Source organism: Petaurus breviceps, unplaced genomic scaffold (genome assembly GCF_028583685.1).
Source record: "Petaurus breviceps papuanus isolate PSGF00001 unplaced genomic scaffold, PetGlider_PUasm1.0 38, whole genome shotgun sequence".
In the NCBI taxonomy this organism is placed as follows: domain Eukaryota; kingdom Metazoa; phylum Chordata; class Mammalia; order Diprotodontia; family Petauridae; genus Petaurus; species Petaurus breviceps.
In genome coordinates, this window is record NW_027186304.1 from 101,583,557 (window position 1) to 101,593,575 (window position 10,019).

Genomic DNA, 10,019 nt, shown 5'->3' on the forward strand with positions numbered 1-10,019 from the left:
CCCCTAAGCAAGCTTCCCTTAATGAGACCACATGAGACCTATTAATAGTAGGGAAAGATCTTATATCCCATTAACATTACATATGTACAAAGATATAATAGATTCTTTTTGTGGTGGCAAAGAACTGGAAATTGAGAGGATGTCCATCAATTGGGGAATGACTGAACAAGTTGTGGTACATGAATATAATGGAATACTGTTGTACTATAAAAAATGATGGGGTGGCCAGGTGGCTCGGCGAGTAAGAGCACTGGCTCCAGTGTCAGGATGACTTGGGGATCAAATCCGGGCTCAGACACTTAGCACCACACCCAGAAATAACTGGCCTAACCTTGAGCAAGTTACTTAACCCCGGTTGCTTAAAAAAAATGATGAGCAGGCAGATTTTAGAAAACCTGGAAAGACTTAAATGAACTGAAGCTGAATGAAGTGAGGAGAACCAGGAGAACATTGTACACATTAACAGCAACATTGTGTGAGGATCAACTTTGATAGACTTAGCTTTTCTCAGCAATACAATGATCTAAGATGATTCCAAAGGACTCAAGATGGAAAATACCATCTACATCCAGAAAAAGAACTATGGAGGCTGAACACAGATTGAAGCATGCTATTTTTTTCTCTTTGTCATAATTTTCCCCTTTGGTTCTGATTCTTCTATTACAACATGACTAATATGGAAATATGCTTTAAAAATACTTATTCCCTCTCTTTTAGTTGGGGATATCAGAAGAGGCTTCACTGTGGAGGTAGTACCATGAGCTGAGCTTAAAAAGAAGAGGATTCTGAAAGTTTAATGAAGAAGCAGTGCTTTATAGCTATGGTCTGTGTTGTTGTTATTGTTGTTGTTGAACTGTGTCCATCTCTTCATGACCCCATTTGAGGTTTCCTTGGCAAAGATACTGGATTTCCTTCTTTAGATAATTTTACATATAAGGAAACTGAGGAAAACAGTTAAGTGATTTGCCCAGGGTCACACAGCTAGTAAGTGTCTGAGGCTAGATTTAAACATAGGTCTTTCTAACTCCAGGCCCTCCACTGGGGATGTTAACCCAGTTAACATCCAGTCTCTCCACTTCACCACCTATCCTAAATTGAAGGAATAGCTAATAGTCCCATTTCTCTGGAGTATAATGAGTAAAAAGAATAATAGAGTTCAATAAGACTGGAAAGGTAAGGTAGGGAGGAACCAGATCATGAAATGTCTCAAAGGAGTTGGCCCTTGATCCTAGATGCAAAAGGGAAACGCTGAAGGTTTTTTGAGCAGGAATGACTTGGGAATGATGAGGGATGGCTAACAATAGGCTCAGCAGGAACCCTGATCTTAATGTAAGATCAGAAAGTCTGCAATTCAGTCTGGAAAGAATTCAGCCCAAGCCAACTTGGAGTCAGAGTTGTAAAAGTTTATTGTACGCTTTACAGAGGGCAAGGGTCCTTGGGGGACCTGCATGTTTATTGTTAGGCTGTACAGCGGGCAAGAGTCCTTTAGGGGACCTGCAACCTTAAAGAGATGGAATTAAGGTTTTTATAGAATAAAGGGACATGCACTTTTAATGTAACTGCGCAGGCGTATTGCCCATAATTCACTGGGAAAAAGCCCAGGGGTTTTTGAGGTGTGGTTTTAGGCTTGAAACATCACTAAGTCAGCTAGCAGTCAAGGGCTGACTGAGAAGTGCCCAGTCTGCCACCCATCAGTGTCATTTTTGAAAAGATTGATGTCTGGGAACCAAGGCTAACGGAGATTCAGTGTGTGGATAATAGGCTAAGGAGTTAACCCAGAGATAGGGTCCTGAAGGATTCACTGAGGCAGCCAAGGAGTCAACCTAGAGATAGGGTACTGAAGGATTCATGGGGGCAGCAGGACACTATACAAGGGGGAGATAATAGTTGCCTAAGCTGGAATGTTTATAGATACTTTTGTGAAAGATTCACAGGTGTAGCTTGTCACTGTTCCAAGCTGAGATAAACAATTCATGAGTTGTTGCTGGGTAGAGTTAATGCTCTGAAGCTGGCAGGGGGCAGTGAAGTGTGATTTTACAAACTGGTTTTACAGACTGATGTTACAAAGTGGGATTACAAATTGATGTTACAAACAAAGATCCCAAGCACCCCATTAGGAAGACATAATATTTATCCTTAAGGAGCCTATGGGGAAAAATAATAATAGCTAGAAATTAATGCTTACAGGCTTTAAATGCTGCTTTGAGGCTTGCAAAGTGCTTTACTTACATTAACTCATTTGATCCTCCTAACAACTCTCTGAGGTAAGGGCTATTATGAATCCCATTTTACAGATGAGGAAACTAAGGCACAGAAAGGTAAAGTGACTTGCCCAGGTTCAAACAGTTAATAAGTGTCTAAGGCAGGAGGTTTCTTGATTCCAAGTCCTATGGTCTATCCACTCTGCCACTTGGCTTCCAAAAAAGCAGTAGTAAATATAAGTATATGTGCATTATATGCATATATTACATACATATATACACACATGTATTTGTATATGTGGAATGTGTAGGTGATTGCTATATAAATAGAAAGACTCATGGGTCTTGCATAGATAGCTGATCTGGGATTTATCTCACCCCTCTTCAAGGCAGACTGCAATTTCCCCTTTTGTATGAAATGGAAGGAAGCTTGTGACTGTGTGTTAGCTCCTTTCCTCTCCTTTTTTCCAAGATGTATATTAGGCTACAATGAAATCTGTTCCCCATACCTCTGATATTTATAAGCTTAGGGATACAATAGGTTAAAAATAAAAGATACTATGCCAGATTTCTTTCAAGAAGAAGGTAATAACCTTCTTAAAAGTCCATCTAAATGCTGTTTACCCAGAAGTCCATCTCAAATAGTGAATAAACTCCTTTATCCAAGGAAAATAGCAAACAGAAGCCAGGGAAATTATACAGATTAGAATAATCCAAAGAATGAACAATAATAAAGGAGATTTTTGGTTGGGAAGAAATAAAATGCTTCAGGATGAAAAAATAGGGAAATATAGGGGAAAATAAAAATAGGGGGAAAATAGGGAAAAATGTGCTTTCATCATTCTCTAGTGTTGCAAAAGCTAGATGTCAAGAGACATTGGAGGGCAAGGGCCCATGTCAGCAGCTCTAAGGGGCCTGGAAGCCAATTAAAAGTTTTTATTTCTCTAAGATCTCTTGTCTAGCTAGTATCTACTGATCACTCAGATACATGGCTTCATAGCTTAGCATTCATTCATCTAATCAGGTGGTCATATCCTTTACACATATTCAGCATGTACAGTCACAGGGCTGTTCTCTGATCACCACCCAACCTGATTAGGCAGAAGTGTTACATCCTAATTCTATCTTTTGAAAATTAATCACTTTGTTTTTTGGTATTCTATGGTTGAGAAATAATAGTATGGGCATTTCCACCTAGAAAGAAGAACAGAAAAAGAGGCTTAAACATAAAACTGTGTATCTCCATTACAAAAAGCTTATGTTTCCATAATTCCACATTGTTCATCTTAAAACTGTACTACTTGTTTGTACCTCCCTCTAGACCATCTCACATTTTCTTCAGTATCTTTTTGAAGTGCTTCAGTGACTCTCTTTTCTTTCCTCTTTTTGAGGGAACATCACTGTCTTTTACCACCATCTTTCCCCTCAGTCCTTTCCTCAAATTAAAAAAAAATCCTTCCCTTATGACAAAAAACATAGTCAAGCAAAACAAATCCACACATTGGCTATGTCTGAAAATGTGTATCTCATGTCCCCTACCTCTTTGTCAGGAGGTAAATAGCGTAATTGTATCTTAATTGTCAAATCTGATAGTTTTTTCTAGTCCTTACTTATCTTGACTTCTCTGCTATATCTAACCCTAATGACTATTCTCACTATCTGGAAACTCTCTTCACTGAGTTTTTATGATACTATTCTCTCTTAGTTCTCCTACATGTCTGACCTCTCCTTCCCAGTCTCGTTTTCTTACTGATTATCCATAGCATGTTCCCTAACTGTGTCTGTACCCCAACATTCTGTGCTGGGCACTCTTTTTTAGGCTCTTTACACTGTTTTTCTTGGTGATCTAATAGCCATTATAGACTTAATTATCATTTCAGTGTTGATGACTGAGATCTATATTTATCAGGGATTGCGTGCCATGGAATATTCATAAGGATAGGCCTATAGGAGCCATCCAATAGAGGATATACTGAGACTCCTTCTCAGATCCAGTCTCTGGGTACAAATGTGGCTTAGTGCTGAGCTAAGTCAACAAGTCACAAATAGCCCTCCCTCTCTGGGTTTCCTATGAGGGGAGTGAAGAGAGACTACATTTTCCCTGCTCTTGTAGAAGTCATGAACCTCAGGCATATAGTAGCCAATGCATGAGGATTGAGTCAATAGGACTTGGATTCAATTCCTACCTCAGACCCTTACTATAAATGTGACTCTGGGCAAGTTACTGAACACCTCAGTCTCTGTCTGTTGTTGCCGTTCAGTCATTTCCATCATGCCATAGCCATTCCCTTCTCCTACTCATTTTATAGGTGAGGAAACTAAGGTAAGCAGGTTTGAGTGACTTTTCCAGGCTCACACAACTGGGAAATATCTGAGGACAGATTTGAACTCAGGGAAATGATACTCCCTGACTACAGGTATGGCACTCTATTCACTGCACCACCTAGCTGCCCTCAATCTCAGTTTACTTATCTGTAAAATGTGGATAATAATAGCACCTATCTCATACAGTTGTTAGGTTCAAATGAGATAATATATGTAAAGCATTTTGAAAACTTTAAAGCCATATATGTTAGCTATCGTTATTTTAATAATAATAAATCTAAGTTTGGGTCTTATTGCCTTATCAGCCTCTCCTACTTTGTGTCTCTTCCCTGAGTGTAGGTGACTGGGCAGTGATCCAAGATGGTCATTTCTAGTGTTGAAAGAAAGCTCATGAGATCAAAAGATTGAGAGCTTCTTGGTCTCCAGCTAATGCCAACTGCATTGAAAGAAATACCCTCTACACTCACTACAATGTAGTATGAAGGGGAAATGACCACTGGCCAAAGGAAGAGACCAGTTCTTGTCAGAAGACACCTACTTACACTGAGGAAATTGCTCAGAGAGTGGAGAGATAAAGTGAAGGGGAAATGTTTATTTAGCAGTTCCACAAAATGTTTCTTGTTTAAGTATCAACTTCCCACAACAGTTTAATAGTAGTTTCAAGTTACTACTTTATGTTTTAAGTTTTTGTTTTTTTGTCAGTGAGTACTTTTCCTTTTGTGTGGAAGAAATAAATAGCTGTCCTAAACCTAGTTTCATTATACATTGGGCCCCTTTCTACTTCCTATTTTGTATGTGAGGCAGAGGGAGGGGGGATCCTATACCTAAGACCCAAACTATTTTTAGTAAATTGTCCTGGTGCTCCAAGCTGAAGGCATAAGGAGCCAGAAAGTGGGAGAAGAGAGCTTGACTTCTCCAAGTTGACCAAGATTCCCTAAATTCCTTAAAATCCAGGTCATAGGTGAATGAGTCTAGGCCTGGGAGGGATCCTCAGTGGAGAGAGAAAGAGAAGGTCAAGAGGTTGAGATCTTTTGGGTCTCCAGCTGATGCCAGCTGCAGAGTAGGAGATAACAAGTATACCCATTCTATGTTCCAGCCCCTAGGGGTCGGTAGAAAGGGTCTTCTTCTTTTACATACACACACACACACACACACTCACACACACACAGCATTAGTATCCTTTCTAATTCTGTGGCAAAAGTTACCTATCAGACATTTCAAATTATTTGTACTGTAGGTGACTCAAACACATGTCCAAACCAGAACCTCATTACTTTTTCCTCTAAACCCATGCCATTAGGGAATGTCTCAATTTCTGCTGAGGATGCCCCCATTTTTCTACTCTCTCAGGTTTGACAACTTCAGTGTGCTCGCAAGCTCCTCAGTTTTCCTCACCCTTTATGTCCAGTCATCAGATCTTGTCATTTCTGCCTTCACAACATTTTTCACATCCAGCTCTTTCTCTTTCCTCTCACAGTCACCGCCCTAGTTCAGGCCCTCACCACCTCTTGCCTAGATTGTTGCAACAGCCTCATAATTATCCTCCCTGCCTCAAGAACCCTCTCCCATCCAGGACATCCTAATACTGCTGCCGCAGAGATTTTTCTTAAGCAAAGATCTAATCATCTCACCCTACTACTCAATCAACTGCAGTGACTCTCCATTGCCTTTTGGACAAAATACAAATTCTTCACTCTAGGTTTTAAAGACCTATGCCATCTGGCCCCCACCTATTTTTCTAGACTCACTGGATATTCCTCCCCCTCCCACACTCTGTAATCCAGTCAAACTGGCCTTTCTGTTCCTCACCCAAGACACTCCACCTTCAAGTTCTGTGCCCTTGCAAAAGCCAGGGCATCCTCTCTCCTCCAGTCTTGTGCATTTCTTCCTCTTTTCCACTTCACTGAATCCCTCTCTTCCTTCAAGATGCTGCTTGAGCACTGTCTTCTACACTACACTTTTCATAATCTTCCCAACTATGAACTGTAATTTATCAACTATTATCTGTAACATTCCTGTAATGTTTTGCTTATTTTCTATATGTTTACATATACATATGTCCCTCTCAATAAAATGAAAGTAGCCAGAAAGCAGGAATTTTTTTTCTTTTTTATCTTGTATCTTCAGTGCCTACCACAATATGCTAGGACATAGTAGGCATTTAACAAGTGCTTATTAGATAATTGATAATTTCCCAGTTGATTTAATTAAAGTGCTAATTTGAATAAATTAAGCTTTAAAGTCTTTTTTGTTTGTTTCAAAATGATTTTGTGTGATTTGCACAGAATTTAAAATAGACACTGCAAAACTTGCCCTTCACTTTGCAGTGTATGATTCTAGTCCCACTGGGTGAGGTGAGATTATATTTAATGGAAGCACCATATTGCAATACACAGTGCATCACCTCATTGCATTAGAGCCTGTACAAACCAGGTATTTCACAAACCTTTGGCATCCACCTTTGACTTAGTTTGTCTCAGAGGACAGGAAAGGGCAGGTTAACTTATCAACTTGTGAAAATTAATGATAGAATGTCTTGCTTGCATAGCCTAAGCCACCAATTTCCAGGTGACTTTATATTGGAAAAAGATAACAGAAATTAAATTAAACTGAAATTCATTCTGAACAAAACAAAAAGAAGATAGTAAACTTTGGAATTCAGTGTAATAATCTGATAAATCCATTTTAAATCATGCCTTTTCTCTGTGCCATATGTAACCTTTGTAATGTGTTTAGATAACTTCTATAATCTACTCAGAAAAAGATATGAGATATTTTGTTAGGATTGTCCAAAAACATATAAAAATTCTGTCAATCTTGTGTCAGGCAGTTAGAATTTAGGTTTTGTCTCCTTGTATATATAAGCCCACTAGCTTTGTTGAGCTTTAAGGGAATAAACAATATGGATTTTCATTTCACCTAGACTGTTTGTCTCTAACCATACATTCAGGTTAACAGTTACAGTGCCAGTGATGTTGGATGAACTGTTGGAATGGCAGAATAGCCCATCCCTCCAAAGCTACAAACTCAAGGTGCCTTAGGATCCTTTTTTCCATGAGTCTTAATCTTGATGGTATTGAGTAAGTTCCTCTATTCACAGCTTCCAAAGGACTCCCACTAGTTTGGTTGAAGTTCGAAATTCACTTAGGCTAGTTTTGAGAACAGGGATTATTTTGCATAAATCTCTTTGCATTAATTAGGTCCCCTTTGTGGATGGATCTTAGTAGAATTATTGCCAGTGCTAGTGTTAAGTTAACTAAAGATAACCTAAATTATATTGGCCACAATAAGGCTCTTTTGGATCAAAGTTACTGTATCCTAAAACTGTATAAGATAGTGGTAAAAGTGAAATTATTTTTTCTTTATTAAGGTGTCTGAGAATTTAGATGAGCTCATTTTATGGTTGGACTCTCACATTTTAAAAGACTCTTATACCAGTACAGGTTTAGGTAAGAATAGAAACAGCAAATAATATATGAACTGAAAATTCTTTACAATTTCAAAAATGGAGAACCAAATTTAAGTGATTATACTGATTTATACTAAGTCAGAATTATCTGGGAACTTCTAGATCTGAACCAGAGAAGGAGAACTCCTTTTTTGAACTGTCCTGAAAATAAAATCTGTTGTCAAAGAAAGGACATCTAGGGATCAGATAACTACATGAGGCATCTTGGATTATAAAAGTACTGTTTAAATGGATATTGGGAATAGGTAACTGGGATACAAGGAATTTGATGTTAGTAACATTGGAAATAATGATTCTGTTGATTTTTATGGTTCCTGTATAAGTTTTCTTGGTTATTTTGGTGACATATAAATCTCCCTTCCCCAAACCAGTCTATTGTGAGTCATCTAAGTAGTTTAATCTGTACCTGACTTAATGTAATTGTACAATTTTGTAAATTGTGAGAAAAACTTTATTGTATTATTTGAAACTAGCCCTGCATGGCTGGAAAACTAAACCATTTATTGTACCATTTGAACCTAACCCTGCATGGTTGGAAAACTGAACTATTACTATGTGCCTTTAGTATCAGATCATGTATTTTCTGGGAACCCTGTCAGGTCTGTCTGACTACACCCTTAGCTACCAGCTTGTGGATATGGACTCTTGGGCCCATCTGTCACATCTATAGATTGCCCCTGCTCCTGAGTGGGCGTCTGAGCCCATAGGTTTTTTTTGCCCTCCAGTTTCCAAGAATCCTGGAAAAGAGGACGACAAACGCAGACAGCTTTCCCAAGAGTCCCAACCAGGCCTGCACAAAGAACAGCTCCCTCCCCACCTGAACCCCTTTACACACACAAGACTGATTTTTGTAACTTAGTTCATATTTGCTTAGTCCCTCTATACTCTCACTATGTCCCTTACGCTCCCCACCTGGATTCCTCCTGCGACATGCTCATTGTTTGCATTTGCCTTGCCGTTGCTGCCCATCTCTGGGGATGTCTAACCACAGCGAAAGAGTAGCGTCATCTCCTATCTCCCATTCACCCCATGAGGAAGGCTCAGTCTGACAAAGAATTCAGCCTTACCTGTAGTGGCCCCTATTTCAAGAAGCAGTTGGGGAAAACCCTGAATCCGGTTAGATAAGGATTTTCCCCTCTCAGGAAGAGAGAGGTTTCCATACCTTCCTTGGTCTTATGGCAAAGCTCATAGCTTGCTATCGACTAAAAGGAGGGAATGATAATAATTAAATATCATTTTTTGGCCCTTAAAAAGATCCAAAACCTGAACTAATCAGTCATACTGCTTTGCTTGGCTTTAAAAATGCCTTTTCTTGTGCTTGTAATTTAAAAGACCAGATGAGGTTGTCAATAGGTATTCCCCCCTTTGTGACAGGATGCTTGGAAATTCAGAATAATGGAATTTCTCTTATCTTGGGGGCATACTCCAGACGGGAGGAACAGAGATATCCAGAGATCATAAATTTCAGCTGACACTACTTTGTTAATTGTCTTATATTCACAATTAAGAAACTTCCCTTTATCATGGTATGGATAAAAAACATACGGAGACCAAAATTTGAGGGGCACAAACATCCTGGCATTCTCCAAAAATATATAAAAACTCTGTCAATCTTTTATCAAGCAATCAGAAATTAGGTTTTGGCTCCCTGTACATAGAAGATCACTAACTTCATCTAGCATTAAGGGAATAAATAATATGGATTTACATATATCCAAGCTTGTTTGTCTCCTTTAACCAAACTTTCAGGTTAACAATAGAGAATCTAAGTTTAATAGAGGTAAAGTAACTTGTGGAAGATCATGAAGCTAGTGAAAAACTCTGGACAAGGACCTAACTTAAAAATTTTTTGATAGCTTTTTTGTTTTAGTGTCATCTTAATTTCTGACCACATCCCTTTCCCTCTCCTACCATGCCTTGCAACATAGAATAAAAAGGAGAAATTCAGTAAAACTAAACAGTAAGAAATTGCAAGAAGATGGCAGGTGGCAGTGTTTAAGGAGCCAGAGGAGTTCAAATCCACA